This window comes from Oncorhynchus nerka, linkage group LG20, assembly GCF_034236695.1.
Source record: "Oncorhynchus nerka isolate Pitt River linkage group LG20, Oner_Uvic_2.0, whole genome shotgun sequence".
NCBI lineage: Eukaryota > Metazoa > Chordata > Actinopteri > Salmoniformes > Salmonidae > Oncorhynchus > Oncorhynchus nerka.
In genome coordinates this window covers 61,884,130-61,901,213 of record NC_088415.1, presented here as the reverse complement: position 1 = coordinate 61,901,213, position 17,084 = coordinate 61,884,130, and the positions used below count along the sequence as shown (strand labels likewise).

At 44.6% G+C, this 17,084-nt stretch overlaps 1 pseudogene; it reads left to right on the top strand.

Moving 5' to 3' along the window:
* Positions 1 to 2,368: 2,368 nt before the first annotated feature.
* Positions 2,369 to 3,777, top strand: LOC115101565 (myocilin-like; annotated as a pseudogene).
* The last annotated feature ends 13,307 nt before the right edge of the window (positions 3,778 to 17,084 follow it).

Below are 17,084 nucleotides of genomic sequence, written 5' to 3'. Positions count from 1 at the left end.
AGGTGAAACAAGGATCGGACCAATATGCAGCGTGGTAGGTGTCCATGTTTTAATAGGGAAAACTGAACATGAACACAAATACAAAATAACAAAGTGAACTGGCAACGAAACAGTGTGGCACAAACACAGACACAGGAAACAAAGAACACTTAGGTCAGGGTGTGACATTGAGTCTATGTTTGAAATTCACTGCTCGACTTAGTGACCTTACAGATAATTGTATGTGTGGGTACAGAGATGGGTAGTCATTTAAAAATCATGTTAAACACTATTATTGCATACAAGTTGAGTCCATGCAATGTATTATGACTTGTTAAGCACATTTTTACTCCTGTACTTACTTGCCATAACAAAAGAGTTGAATACTTATTGGCTCAAGACATTTCAGCTTTACATTTTTTATTAATATGTAAACATTTCTAAAACATAATTTCACGTCGACGTTATGGGCTATTGTGTGTAGATCAGTGACAAAACATATTAATTGAATCAATGTCAAATTCAGGCTGTAACTTTACAAATTGTGGAAAAAGGCAAGGGGTGTGAATACCTTCTGAAGGCACTGGTCTAAAAGTGGTCCAAGAGAAGATTTCAGTTTGTGTTTCTATCATTATCCTCCTTGCTATTATTTTCTTCACTCCATCTGATCTTGCTGTCCATAATTCTCCTAGAAAATCTGCCATGCAGATTTTGTGTGTGTGTGTGTGTGTGTGTGTAGCCTGGTCTCATAGAAGAGAACATAGTAAACGGAAATATGGAACACTCAAATTAGTATGATAGCCTATGTTATGTTTGGTGGTTACATAAAACAGAAGGTTATTTAAGGCAAAAACTAAAGGAGGGCGGTTGGGTCGGAACACACGTCCAGCAACCCGAAGGTTGCGTGTTTCGAATCTCATTACGTACAACTTCAGCATTTTAGCAACTACTTACTACTTTTTTTAGCTATTTTGCAAATACTTCGTACAGTGCAATCGAAAAGTATTCAGACCCCTTGACTTTTCCCACATTTTCTTACGTTACAGCCTTATTCTAAAATGGTTTAATTAAAACATTGCCCTCATCATTCTACATACAATACCCCATAATGACAAAGTGAAAACAAGTTTTAAATATTTTTTTGTACATTTATTACAAATAAATATCTGAAATACATTATTTACATAAGTATCCAGACCCTTTTAATATGAGACACGAAATTGAGCTCAGGTAGATCCTGTTTCCATTTATCATCCTTGAGCCCTCCTGTCTCAGCCTCCAGGATTTATGCTGCAGTAGTTTATGTGTCGGGGGGCTAGGGTCAGTCTGTTATATCTGGAGTATTTATCCTGTCTTATCCTGTGTCCTGTGTGAATTTAAGTATGCTCTCTCGAATTCTCTCTCTCGGAGAACCTGAGCCCTAGGACCATGCCTCAGGACTACCTGGCCTGATGACTCCTTGCTGTCCCCAGTCCACCTGGCCATGCTGCTGCTCCAGTTTCAACTGTTCTGCCTGTGGCTATACAACCCTGACCTGTTCACCGGACGTGCTACCTGTCCCAGACCTGCTGTTTTCAACTCTCTAGAGACAGCAGGAGTGTTAGAGAAACTCTGAATGGTCGGCTATGAAAATCCAACTGGCATTAACTCCTGAGGTGCTGATCTGTTGCACCCTCGACAACCACTGTGACTATTATTATTTGACCCTGCTGGTCATTTATGAACATTTGAACATCTTGGCCATGTTCTGTTATAATCTCCACCCGGCACAGCCAGAACAGGACTGGCCACCCCTCATAGTCTGGTTCCTCTCTAGGTTTCTTCCTAGCTTCTGACCTTTCTAGGGAGTTATTCCTAGCCACCGTGCTTCTACACCTGCATTGCTTGCTGTTTGGGGTTTTAGGGGTTTCTGTATTGCATTTGTGACATCAGCTGATGTAAGAAGGGGTTTATAAATACATTTGATTAATTGATTGATTGAGATGTTTCTACAACTTGATTGGAGTCCATCTCTGTTAAATTCAATTGATTGGACATGATTTGGAAAGGCACACACCTGTCTATAGAAGGTCCCACAGCTGACAGTGCATGTCAGAGCAAAAACCAAGCCATTATGTCGAAGGAATTGTCCATAGAGCTCAGAGACAGCATTGTGTTGAGTCACAGATCTGGGGAAGAGTACAAAGAAAAGGATCCCCAAGAAAAGAGTGGCCTTCGTCATTCTTAAATGGAAGAAATTTGGAACTACCAAGACTCTTCCTAGAGCTGCCCCCCCCCCGACCAAACTGAGCAATTGGGGGAGAAGGGCCTTGGTCATGTAAACGTCATTTTTCAACAAAAGAAAGATTATCACTAAGCAAAGTGAGAAATAAAGAGACTGTCCCCCAGAATGTGGCTCCCCCAGAATGTGGTAGCCTTGTGTCTGTCCTGCCTGGTGCTGTCTACCCATGGCCGGGACAGAGTCTCTCTGCGACGCTCAAACGACCACACCGGGCGCTGCCAGTACACCTTCACCGTGGACAACCCTGCAGAGGCCAGTTTCTGTTAGGCGTGCTTCGTTGCATTAGCAGAGTGGTATTAACGACACAGAAGATCCTTTTACAGCCCTGTCACTCATGCATGTTGCATGTCAGTTTAAGTGTCTGTGATCCTTTTGGGGACCGTGCCCGTGCTGCAGGTCAAATGACTGGGGCATCTAATAAGAGGCGTTCATGTTGTCAGCGTGTCACCTTTGAATGTGTTTTAGGTTTATCAATACTGTATGTTTATGATTTGAGTTTATGACTTCAGCAACCAGATCAATATCTATATCCTCCTGGTGGCTTCTTAGAGTCACTACACACCAAACTATATAGATGCATATCACCTCTCACAATCCAAAACTCCTTTCAGAGGTAAAGATAGCTTTGTGAAATTTACTGTGTATTTCACAAAGCACAATTTCCAATGTACTTGGCATAGTTCTCTTGTGGAGACAAAGTTTGAAATGAATGTAAATACCCTCTGTCTGTTTCTCCAGGCTGTGGTGAGCTGGTGTCTGTGGGAGAGCCTGTCCTGCACCGGAAGGCTGATAGCGTCACAGGGAAGTATGGGGTGTGGCTGCAGGACCCTGAGCCCCCCTCAATACAGCAATAAGACGGTGTGGCGCATCGACACGGTGGGCAAGGACGTCCGCCAGCTGTTTACACACGAGGACATGGAGCAGTTCCCATGAAGGTGCTGGTGCTGCCGGTGCCCGTGGAGAGCACTGGGGCAACCCTGTACCGCGACTCCCTCTACTACCAGCGCAGACACCGCCGCACCCTGCACCGCTACGACCTGGCTTTCGAGAGCCTGGCAGGACGTCTGGAGCTCCCCCACGCCGGCATTCACGGCCAGCACCCCTACTCTTGGGGCGTCTACACAGACACCGACCTGGCGGTAAACGAGCAGTGCAAGTGGGCCATCTACAGCCCCAGCAAGGCCAAGGGAGCCATCGTGGCGTCCCAGCTGGACCCTGAGAGCCTAGAAGTGAAGAGGAGTTGGGAGACCAACATCAGGAAGAACACAGTGGCTAACACCTTCGTGATCAGCGGTTGGGTCTACACAGTGGCCAGCTACACGGCCCCAGACACCACCGTCAACCACGTGTTTGACACGGCCCCCGGCCAGGGCCGAGGCATGGCGGTGCCCTTCAAGAACCACTACAACAGCATGGTGGACTTCAACCACGCCCAGAGGAAGCTCTATGCCTGGGTCAACTTCCACATGATCACCTATGATGTCAGGTTGGCGAAACCTAGCGGAAACAGCCAATAAGAGGAGGCTGGGTAAAGATGATGGATTGGTGTGGAGTGCTGTTACTAAAATATGATCAACCAATATCATTACTAACAGCTTTCGAATAAGTTCATAGTGAGGCCTTTGTTTGTGTGCGTTACTCTGTCTAGTAGAATGTACTAATGTAAATAACATGAATCTTACAATGAAATACCTCACTACGGTGGAACTCTTTGTGCTACTCCATGTAAACAATCTAAGATATTGCTCTTCCTGTATTATATATTATGTCTTTTACTTATTTTAATACATTTTTTTGACTGTATTGTCCATGTTAATTTTCTCGTAAAGTTGTATTTTCTCTCTTCACCATTACTTTGTCATTTTATCTCAAAATAAAATGTAAACGATAGAGATCCCTAAAAAGATGACCAGTCTGCATTTGTTTTGTTCTATAAATTACAGTGGGACAATTTGCTCAGAATATCATTCATGACCACACGATACAAACATGTGAGGATATAACTGCATGTTGTAAACATCCAAAGAAAAAGTGACATGTTTTTTTTGTTGTCCCTTGTGTATTTCCATTTCCTGTATTTCCGTTTGCAGAATCAATTTCATTCATTTCAAAGCCTTGAGATATACATTAAACTACAGAATAAGCCACAGTACATGAAGGGCAGAGCATTTCAGACAATAGACGTTGCAGGATTGTTTTGAACCTGTCATGTGGTGCCATCTGCTGGCCATTAGTTGATGTGTCTAGTATCAGATCAAGGATTTGTACAACATTACAGCTATGTAACCTTGAATCTGCACTGAGACATATTCAATGTGGATTCCAGGTTAACAGTTACACTACATGGCCAAAAGTATGTAGACACGTGCTCGTCAAACATCTCATTCCAATATCATGGGCATTAATATGGAGTTGGTCCACCCTTTGATGCTTCCACTCTTCTGGGAAGGCTTTTCGACTAGATGTTGGAACATTGCTGTGTGGTCTTGCTTCCATTCAGCCACAAGATCATTAGTGAGGTTGGGCACTGATGTTATGCGATTAGGTCTGGCTAGCAGTCGGCGTTCCAATTCATCCCAAAGGTGTTCGATGGGGTTGAGGTCAGGGCTCTGTGCAGGCCAGTCAAGTTCTTCTACACCGATCTCGACAAACCATTTATGTATGGACATCGCTTTGTGCTGAAACAGAAAAGGGCCTTCCTCAAACTGTTGCCACAAAGTCGGAAGCACAGAATCGTCCAGAATGCCACTGTATTCTGTAGCGTTAAGATTTCCCTAGGGGGTCCTAGTCCGAATCATGAAAAACAGACCCAGACCATTATTCCTCATCCACCACACTTTACATTTGGCACTATGCATTCGGGCAGGTAGCATTCTCCTGGCATCTGCCAAACCCAGATTCATCTCAATTGCCAGATGGTGAAGCGTGATTCATCCCTCCAGAGAGCGCCTTTCCACTGCTCCAGAGTCCAATGGCGGAGAGCTTTAGACAACTCCAACCGACGCTTGGCATTGCGCATGGTAATCTTAAGCTGTGTGTGGCTGCTCGGCCATGGAAACCCATTTCACAAAGCCCCCGATGAACAGTTCTTGTGCTGACGTTCCAACCAAGGACAGACAATTTTATTTCATTCTCACAGGCTCACCCACAGGATTTCACTTCCTGTCCAACGATAAGATAAAGAAAACTAAGCGGTTTGATACTTCCCTTCATTTTTATTATTTTTTAGTGTGAAGGTGACAGGTTGGCAACGTCTTTATTGACTGTCATGACAAAACAGTGTCCTTCCCAGTAGAACATGTGACACACAAAACAATATCATAAATTCTGATCCACCCATCAACATTTTTTTTCTCCAAACTATAATAGCTCTGGGAGCTTTGACGAGTAAATATAATGAAATATAAATATTCCCATCCGCAGAGTCAGTGCATAAATGCAACAGTGCATATTACAACTATTAGGCTTGGCCTTTTCATCAACTGTTACTGTGTGCCACTTGGCAATTGGTAGAATAGAATGAAATACTGTAAATGCATTGCATACCCCTCAAAAAGATATACAGAGACATGTTTTCCAAATTGTGTTAACAATTGCGTTTTTCTATTAAATTCTAGGTCATTTTAAAACACAATACAACCATTCTCTAGGCCAGCTGTGCTTTCGCTAAGACAATAAAAATACACTTTTCCCACAAACGAATGCAATATCAGACACTTTTGTGAATTGATGGGACTTTGGCAAACAACACAGCTCTGCCCAGCACTGTCCATTAACTTAATGCAGCTTTAACAACCTTTGTTGTGGTTAGTTCAACAAAGTGTTCACAATGCATATTCTGCACGTAATTGCGCATAGGCTACTCATTTACATAGTGCAAAGTGTGCAGATGGAGCCCTGAGGGACATTATGCAGGACAACGAGAGGAACCATCTGTCGTGTACTAATATGACATCACCACGTCAGTAAGAATGCTGGGTTCTCGATGCACCGACAGTCGTGGAGTAAACCAGGCTATCCTGAAATAGGACAAAGGTAAGTCAAATCAAATCACATCACAATGTTCTTTGTCACATGTGCTCAAATACAACCAGCGTAGACTTTAAAAATGCAGAGTAAAAAAAAAAATGTTTTAAGAATTAAAAATAAAATAAAAAATGAAATAGTAACAGAATAAAATACTGGGGCTCGTGAGTGGCGCATCTGTCTAAGGCACTGCATCTCAGCACTAGAGGCGTCACTACAGACTCCGGATCGTTTCCAGGCTGTATCACAACCGGCCGTGATCGGAAGTCCCATAGGGCGGCACACAATTGGCCCAGCGTCGTCCGGGTTAGGGTTTGGCCGGGGTAGGAGGTCATTATAAATAAGAATTTGTTCTTAACTGACTTGCCTAGTTAAGTAAAGGTGAAATAAAAAATAAATAACAATAACGAGGCTATATACTGGAAGTACAGGTACCAAGTCAATGTGCAGGGGTACAAGGTAGTTGAGGTAATTTAGGTAATATGTACTTGTAGGTGGGGGTAGAAGTGACTATGTTTAAGGCCTTCCTTTGACCCCGCCTGGTATCAAACTGCCTCAGAAGCTAAACAGACTTTGTCGTTAAATAATTCCTCCACTGTTAGAGTTAAAGAAAACAAGCGTTATCTGAAATGTGGCAAGTACAATGGTCTAATAAAAATACTCTGAATGTTGGAGTTATTCTGTGAAAAAGATAAGGTACAGAATGTTTTGTAGCAGATTTCTTTTTTAAAGGAATACTGTTTATTTTTGCAAATGGTAGATAAAAAGTAAGCTGATAAAGAAAAGTTGTTTATTGTTAACACAAAGGTTGCTGTAGAAGTGTTGTTGTGTATGTCAGGTTGACATTGAAGTTTATATCCAAGTAAAGGGGGGATGACAAGGGGGGGATGATAAGGAGGGGATGATGTGTACTGATATGACGTCAGTAAAGAATGCTGGGTTCTTGACCGACAGTCATGGGGTAAAGACATGTTGAAGTTTACCTCAGAGTCCATTTGATTCAATTCAGTATAATATCCAAATTTAGCACAAGTGGTAAATGTAGGATTGAACACCATCTGTTCAGTCGAATCGAGTATTATGCCTAGGTCAGTATCAAAACAAAATGGCATAGAATAATTCATCATATGGGAAGCTCAAAGACCTATAAAAGCCTTAGTGGAACAACTGGAGCCACTAAGGCAGGATGGGCACTTAGACGCCCACTAACGGCTCGCTGTGATAAACTCAAATTACAAATCAAAATGTATTTGTCACATGTGCCGAATACAACAATATTACAGTGATTCCAATGCTTCCCACGGATGTATGAAGTTGGCTGGATGTCCTTTGGATGGTGGACCATTCTTGAATCACACGGGAAGCTGCATGAAAAACTCAGCAGCGTTGCAGTTTTTGACACAAACTGGTGCGTCTGGCACCTACTGCCACACCCCGTTCAAAGGCGCTGAAATCTTTTGTCTTGCCCATTCACCCTCTGAATGGCACACATACACAATCCATGTCTCAATTGTCTCCAGGCTTATAAATCCTTCTTTAACCCGTTTCCTCCCTTCATCCACATTGATTGAAGTGGATTTAACAAGTGACATCAATAAGGGATCATCGCTTTCACTTGGATTCACCTGGTCAGTCTATGTCATGGAAAGAGTTCTTAATGTTTTGTATACTCAGTGTAGGTCAGTTGGTTGTGTCAGGCTAACGAGGTCGAGACGTCAGAGAAAAAAAACTGCTTTACATACTGCTCAAATTATTTGTTGTGAAACATTTTAGAAAAAGGCTCTGTGCAGTTATCCTCACAAGGTGGGGTTTTGAAAAAAGGAGTGTCAATGAAAACGCTGACTCTGAAATGTCAATGGGTGCAAGATCTCTGTGGCCATACTTGACGCCAGCTACATGCCACTTTTACAGCTACATGCTCCTTAACATACGTTTTATTAAAGTGTATTAAACATTGAATTAACTATTTCTTACCCTGATCTAAAAGCAATAGTGGTAAAAAAAATGAAACACAGGAGCCAGGGGGACAGAGGCTGTCATTCCTCTGCTAGGCCCCTACTCTCTCGCTATTTCTGTCCCTCTATCCATCACCCCCCACCCTTCTCTCTGTAGGAGACAAGGACGGCATTCCCCTTACTGCCACTGTGTGAGTGTCAAAACACGCTCATGCATGCATGCACACCTTCAGGCACACACACACACTCTCTCTAGGACAGCCTTTCTCTCTCTCCAACTGTTTCTCAGTTTCCGGTATGACTCATTGGCCCACCATGAGATCATCCTGCTCTTTCTTGTGCTCTATTTCCCATAAACGTTACTTATTCACACTGATGCAAGCGGACCATCTTCACTGGTTAATATGAGTTAACTACCCGTCCCACCCAGGCCCCACCTCCCCGTCTGGCAAAAACACACTACCTCAGCCCCTTGCTGGATACGATGACGTAATCTTCTTATATGTATCAGTGAAGGTGATATCACCACGAATGAACACAGCTCACGAGCTCATATTTGCTACACTCTCAGTTTCAGTCAACTTTCTCTCTCCAACTGCTTGCCATGAGAGTAAAACCACCCCCTACCTGCCTAATTCCTTCCCACCAAAATGTGACATGTTCGCTTGTCAAGGGATTTTTCTATTGGCCCAGACAAAAGGTTGAAGCTGTCCCTGTTCTACCTTCCCACAATGGCATGGAACTTTGATGAGATCCTGAGAGTGGTTGACGGCCAGCAGCTCACAGCACAGAACCAGTTGGCCACCCCTGCTGACTGGCAGGTCAGCCAGTCCCTCTCGAACGCCATAGCCTGAAAGTAGCCAAGTCTCACTATATAGAGTAGCATCTGCAGCTTTCTCCAGGAAGTATTATTGGTCAAATATAAATGGCAGCTTGAGTGATCCTATAGACAATCAGTTAACATCAGCATTCATCACTGCAACTATTTGTATTGCTCTCCAAATACTTGGAACCCACTGTCAGAGCGATATCAATTGGCATTCAGTACAACATCAATTGGCATGCCACGCACGGTGCATTCGGAAAGTATTCATACCCCTTCCCTTTTTCCACATTTTGTTACGATACAGCCTTATTCTAAAATGTATTAAATATATATTTTTACTCAATCTATACACAATACACGATAATGACAAAGAGAAAACAGGTTTTTAGAAATGTTTGCAAATGTACAGTACCAGTCAGAAGTTTGGACACACCTACTTAATCAAGGGTTTTGATTTTTCTACGTTGTTGTCACGACTTCCGCCGAAGTCGGTCCCTCTCCTTGTTCGGGCGGCGTTCGGCGGTCGACGTCACCGGTCTTCCAGCCATCGCTGATCCACTTTTCATTTTCCATTTGTTTTTGTCGTTGTTTTCTACACACCTGGTTTCAATTCCCCAATTACATGTTCATTATTTACCCTCTGTTTCCCACATGTTAGTGTGCGTGTTAATTGATTGTTCATGTCGGTACTTGTCCGCTGGTTATGTTTGCCGGGTTATGTATTTACGCCCGTTATTTTCGAGTGACCGGTATTTCGCCGCACCTTGAGTATTTTCTGTATACTGGTGCTGTCGTGGAATTAAATACCTTGTACACTCCTTTCTGCTCTCCTGCGCCTGATTCACTGCACCGGTTACCCACCGCCTGACAGTTGTAGAACAATAGTGAAGAGATTCAAAACTATGAAATAACACATATGGAATCATGTAGTAACCCAAAAAATATTAAACAAATAAAAATATATTTTATATTTATCAGACCTCAGGATAAGACCCAGATGCAGACAGTTCGAATCACAGATGTTTATTAACAAAACAGGGGGCAGGCAGATGACAGGTCAAGGGCAGGCAGAGGTCAGTAATCCAGGGCAGTGTCAGACAGGTACGGAAAGGTAGGCAGGGTCAGGGCAGGCAAAGTGGTCAAAACCGGAAAAACTAGAAAAACAGGGACGAGATAAACAGAAGTACGGGAAAACCATGCTGGGAGGCTTGATGAGACAAGATGAACTGGCAACAGACAAACAGGAAACACAGGTATAAATGCACAGGGGACATTGGGGAAAATGGGCGACACCTGGAGGGGGGTGGAGACAAGCACAAGACAGGTGAAACAGATCAGGGTGTGACAATACTTGAAATTCTTCAAAGCAGTCACCCTTTGCCTTGATGACAGCTTTAAAAGATTAATGATTTTCCAACAACTTGATGGAGTTCCCACATACTGTATGCGGAGCACTTGTTGGCTGCTTTTCCTTCACTCTGTGGTCCAACTCATCCCAAGCTATCTCAATTGGGTTGAGGTCAGGTGATTGTGGAGGCCAGGTTATCTGATGCAGCACTCCATCACTCTCTGTCTTGATCAAATAGCTCTTACACAGCCTGGAGGTGTGTTGGGTCATTGTCCTGTTGAAAAATAAATGATAGTCCCACTAAGCACAAACCAGATGGGATGGAGTATTGCTGCAGAATGCTGTGGTAGCCATGCTGGTTAAGTGTGCCTTTGTAACAGTATAACTTTAGACCCATACCTGGGCGCGAACCAGGGACCCTCTGCACACATCAACAACAGTCACCCACGAAGCATCGTTACCCATCTCTCCACAAAAGCCACGGCCCTTGCAGAGCAAGGGGAACTACTACTTCAAGGTCTCAGAGCAAGTGACGTCACCGATTGAAACACTATTTAGCGCGCACCACCGCTAACTAAGCTAGCGTTTCACATCCGTTACACCTTGAATTCTAAATAAATCACTGACAGTGTCAACAGCAAAGCACCCCCACACCTCCTCTACCATGCTTCTCGGTGGGAGCCACACATGCGGAGATCATCCGTTCACCTACCCTGCGTCTCCCAAAGACATGGCGGTTGGAACTGAAAATCTCAAATTTGGACTCCTCCGACTAAAGGACAGATTTCCACCTGTCGAAATAAAATAAAATCTAATGTTATTTGTCACATGCACCGAATACAACAAGTACAGACCTTACTTACAAGCCCTTAAACAACAGTGCAGTTCAAGAAAGAGTAAAGAAAATATTTACCAAATAAACTAAAGTAAAAAAGAATAAAAAGTAACACAATAAAATAACAATAAAGCGGCTATGTGCGGGGGTACAGGTTTATTTGAGGTAATTTGCAAATGTAGGTAGGAGTGAAATGACTATGCATATACACTGCTCAAAAAAAATAAAGGGAACACTTAAACACAATGTAACCCAAGTCAATCACACTTCTGTGAAATCAAACTGTCCACTTAGGAAGCAAAACTGATTGACAATAAATTTCACATGCTGTTGTGCAAATGGAATAGACAACAGGTGGAAATTATAGGCAATTAGCAAGACACCCCCAATAAAGGAGTGGTTCTGCAGGTCGTGACCACAGACCACTTCTCAGTTCCTATGCTTCCTGGCTGATGTTTTGGTCACTTTTGAATGCTGGCGTTGCTTTCACTCTAGTGGTAGCATGAGACGGAGTATACAACCCACACAAGTGGCTCAGGTAGTGCAGCTCATCCAGGATGGAACATCAATGCGAGCTGTGGCAAGAAGGTTTGCTGTGTCTGTCAGCGTAGTGTCCAGAGCATGGAGGCGCTACCAGGAGACAGGCTAGTACATCAGGAGACGTGGAGGAGGCCATAGGAGGGCAACAACCCAGCAGCAGGACCGCTACCTCCGCCTTTGTGCAAGGAGGAGCAGAAGGAGCACTGCCAGAGCCCTGCAAAATGACCTCCAGCAGGCCACAAATGTGCATGTGTCTGCTCAAATGGTCAGAAACAGACTCCATGAGGGTGGTATGAGGGCCCGACGTCCACAGGTGGGGGTTGTGCTTACAGCCCAACACCGTGCAGGACGTTTGGCATTTGCCAGAGAACACCAAGATTGGCAAATTCGCCACTGGCACCCTGTGCTCTTCACAGGTGAAAGCAGGTTTACACTGAGCACATGTGACAGACGTGACAGTCTGGAGACGAACGTTCTGCTGCCTGCAACATCTTCCAGCATGACCGGTTTGGCGGTGGGTCAGTCATGGTGTGGGGTGGCATTTCTTTGGGGGGCCGCACAGCCCTCCATGTGCTCGCCAGAGGTAGCCTGACTGCCATTAGGTACCGAGATGAGATCCTCAGACCCCCTGTGAGACCATATGCTGGTGCAGTTGGCCCTGGGTTCCTCCTAATGCAAGACAATGTTAGACCTCATGTGGCTGGAGTGTGTCACCAGTTCCTGCATAAGGAAGGCATTGATGCTATGGACTGGCCCGCCCGTTCCCTAGACCTGAATCCAATTGAGCACATCTGGGACTTCATGTCTCGCTCCATCCACCAACGCCACGTTGCACCACAGACTGTCCAGGAGTTGGCGGATGCTTTAGTCCAGGTCTGGGAGGAGATCCCTCAGGAGACCATCCGCCACCTCATCAGGAGCATGCCCAGGCGTTGTAAGGAGGTCATACAGGCAAGTGGAGGACACACACACTACTGAGCCTCATTTTGACTTGTTTTAAGGACATTACATCAAAGTTGGATCAGCCTGTAGTGTGGTTTTCCACTTTAATTTTGAGTGTGACTCCAAATCCAGACCTCCATGGGTTGATAAATTTGATTTCCATTGATAATTTTTGTGTGATTTTGTTGTCAGCACATTCAACTATGTAAAGAAAAAAGTATTTAATAAGAATATTTCATTCATTCAGATCTAGGATGTGTTATTTAGTGTTTTTTTTTGTATAATAAACAGCGAGTAGCAACAGTGTACAAAACAAATGGAGGGGGGGTGATGTCAATGTAAATAGTCCGGGGGCCATTTGATGAATGGTTCAGCATTCTTATGGCTTGGGTGTATAAGCTGTTAAGGATCCTTTTGGTCCTAGACTTGGCGCTCCGTTACCGCTTGCCGTGCTGTAGCAGAGAAAGCAGTCTATGATGTAGGTGACTGGAGTTTCTGACAATTATTGGGGCTTTCCTATGACACTGCCTAGTATAGAGGTCCTGGATGGCAGGAAGCTTGGCCTCAAGGATGTGCTGGGCCATACGCACTACCCTCTGTAGTGCCTTACGGTCAGATGCTGAACAGTTGCCATACCAGGTGGTGATGTAACCGGTCAGGATGTTCTTGATGTTGCAGCTGTAGAACTTTTTGAGGATCTGGAGACGCATGCCAAATCTTTTCAGTCTCCTGAGGGGGAAAAAGGTGCTGTCGTGCCCTGTTAACGACTGCCTTGGTGTGTTTGGACCATGATCGTTTGGTGGTGATGTGGACACCAAGGAACCTGAAACTCTCAACCCACTTCACTACAGCTCCGTCGATGTTAATGGGGGCCTGTTCGGACCGCCTTTTCCTGTAGTCCACAATCAACTCCTTTGTCTTGCTCACATTGAGGGAGAGGTTGTTGTCCTGGCACCACACTGCCAGGTCGCTGACCTCCTCCGTATAGGCTGTCTCATAGGCTGAAGGCTGTCTCGCTGTCGGTGATCAGTCGTCATAAAACTTAATGATGGTGTTGGAGTCGTGATTGGCCACGCAGTCGTAGGTGAACAGGGAGTAGAGGAGGTGACTAAGTACACACCCCTGAGGGGCCCCAATGTTGAGGATCAGCGTGGCAGAAGTGTTGTTGCCTTACTTACCATCTGGGGGTCAGGAAGTCCAGGATCCAGTTGCAGAGGGAGGTGTTTAGTCCCAGGATTCTTAGCTTAGTGATGAGCTTCGTGGGCAACATGGTGTTGAATGCTGAGCTATAGTCAATGAACAGCATTCTCACATACAGTTGAAGTCGGAAGTTTACGTACACCATAGAAAAATACATTTAACCTCAGTTTTTCACAATTCCTGACATTTAATCCTAGTAAAAATGCCCTGTCTTAGGTCAGTTAGGATCACCACTTTATTTTAAGAATGTGAAATGTCAGAATAATAGTAGAGAGAATGATATATTTCAGCTTTTATTTCTTTCATCACATTCCCAGTGGGTCAGAAGTTTACATACACTCAATTAGTATTTGGTAGCATTGCCTTTAAATTGTTTAACTTGTGTCAAACGTTTCGGGTAGCCTTCCACAATCTTCCAACAATAAGTTGGGTAAATTTTGGCCCATTCCTCCTGACAGAGCTGGTGTAAATGAGTCAGGTTTGTAGGCCTCCTTGCTCGCACACGCTTTTTCAGTTCTGCCCATAAATGTTCTATAGGATTAATTTCAGGGCTTTGTGATAGCCACTCCAATACTTTTACTTTGTTGTCCTTAAGCCATTTTGCCACAACTTTGGAAGTATGCTTGGGGTCATTGTCCATTTGGAAGACCCATTTGCGACCAAGCTTTAACTTCCTGACTGATGTCTTTAGATGTTGCTTCAATATATCCACATAATTTTCCTTTCTCATGAAGCCATCTATTTTGTGAAGTGCACCAGTCACTCCTGCAGCAAAGCACCCCCAGAACATAATGCTGCCACCCCCGTGCTTCACGGTTGGGATAGTGTTCTTCGGCTTGCAAGCCTCCCCCTTTTTCTTCCGAACATAATGGTCATTATGGCCAAACAGTTCTATTTTTTTTCATCAGACCCGAGAACAGTTCTCCAAAAAGTATGATCTTTGTCCCCACATGCAGTTGCAAACCATAGTCTGGCTTTTTTTATGGCAGTTTTGGAGCAGAGGCCTTTTCCTTGCTGAGCGGCCTTTCAGGTCATTTCGATATAGGACTCGTTTTACTGTGGATATAGATACTTTTGTACCTGTTTCCTCCAGCATCTTCACAAGGTCCTTTGCTGTTGTTCTGGGATTGATTTGCACTTTTCGTACCAAAGTACGTTCATCTCTAGGAGACAGAACGCGTCTCCTTCCTGAGCGGTATGGCGGCTACGTGGGTCCATGGTGTTTATTCTTGCGTGCTATTGTTTGTACAGATGAACGTGGTACCTTCAGTAGAAACCTCCACAAGTCTGGTTCATCCTTGGAAGCAATTTCCAAACACCTGAAGGTACCACGTTCATCTGTTATTGAGACACTTGTTTGTGGTCATTAGCCAGTCGTTTGAAAGAAGTGGCCTGTTAACTCAGCTGTGTGGGATTTGAGCATTCCTCTGTATCACCAGGACAACACCGGCAGAGAGGAGATTATGCTTTGATCCTGTACAGCAGTGTTTCCCAACCTCGAGTACCCCCAACGGTACACATTTTTGTTGTAGCCCTGGACTAACACACCTCATTCAACTTATTGAGGGCTTGATGATTAGTTGACAAGTTGAATCAGGTGTGCTTATCCGAGGCTACAACAGAAATGTATGCTGTTGGGGGTCCTCGATGTTGGGAAATACTGCAGTACAGCACTGGGACCGTTCGGCCAGCAGGGGACAGGAGAGGTTAGAGACGTTATGGTGGAAACAATAAGAGGAAATCAGAGAGAGAAAGTGTGTGTGTGTTATGTAAACTGAGCAAAAAAAGAAAAACAGCCCTTTTTCAAGACCCTGTCTTTCAAAGACAATTCTTAAAAATCCAAATAACTTCACATATCTTCATTGTAAAGTGTTTAAACACGGTTTCCCATGCTTGTTTAATGAACCATAAACAATTAATGAACATGCACCTGTGGAACGGTCGTTAAGACACTAACAGCTTACAGACGGTAGGCAATTAAGGTCACAGTTATGAAAACTTAGGACACTAAAGAGGCCTTTCTACTACCTCTGAAAAACACCAAAAGAAAGATGCCCAGGGTCCCTGCTCATCTGCGTGAACGTGCATTAGGCATGCTGCAAGGAGGCATGAGGACTGCAGATGTGGCCAGGGCAATAAATTGCAATGTCCGTACTGTGAGACGCCTAAGACAGCACTACAGGGAGACAGGACGGACAGCTGATCATCCTTGCAGTGGCAGACCATGTGTAACAACACCTGCACAGGATCGGTACATACGAATATCACACCTGCGGGACAGGTACAAGATGGCAACAACAACTTCCCGAGTTACACCAGGAATGCACAATAACCTCCATCAGTGCTCAGACTCTCCACAATAGGCTGAGAGAGGCTGGACTGAGGGCTTGTAGGCCTGTTGTAAGGCAGGTCCTCACCAGACATCACCGGCAACAACGTTGCCTATGGGCACAAACCCACCTTCGCTGGACCAGACAAGACTGGCAAAAAGTGCTCTTCACTGATGAGTTTCTGTTTTGTTTCACCAGGGGTGATGGTCAGATTTGTGTTTATCGTCGAAAGGAATGAGCGTTACACCGAGGCCTATACTCTGGAACAGGATCGACTTGGAGGTGGAGAGTCCGTCATGGTCTGGGGCGGTGTGTCCCAGCATCATTGGACTGAGCTTGTTGTCATTGCAGGCAATCTCAAAGCTGTGCATTACAGGGAAGACATCCTCCTCCCTCATGTGGTACCCTTCTTGCAGGTTCATCCTGACATGACCCTCCAGCATGACAATGCCATCAGCCATACTGCTCGTTCTGTGTGTGATTTCCTGCAAGACAGGAATGTCAGTGTTCTGCCATGGCCAGCAAAGAGCCCAGATCTCAATCCTATTGAGCACGTCTGGGACCTGTTGGATCGAAGGGTGAGGGCTAGGGCAATTCCCCCCAGAAATGTCTGGGAACTTGCAGGTGCCTTGGTGGAAGAGTGGGGTAACATCTCACAGCAAGAACTGGCAAATCTGGTTCAGTCCATGAGGAGGAGATGCACTGCAGTACTTAATACAGAGGGTGGCCGGCCACACCAGATACTGACGGTGACTTTTTATTTTGACCCCCCCTTTGTTCAGGGACACATTACTCCATTTCTGTTAGTCACGTCTGTGGAAC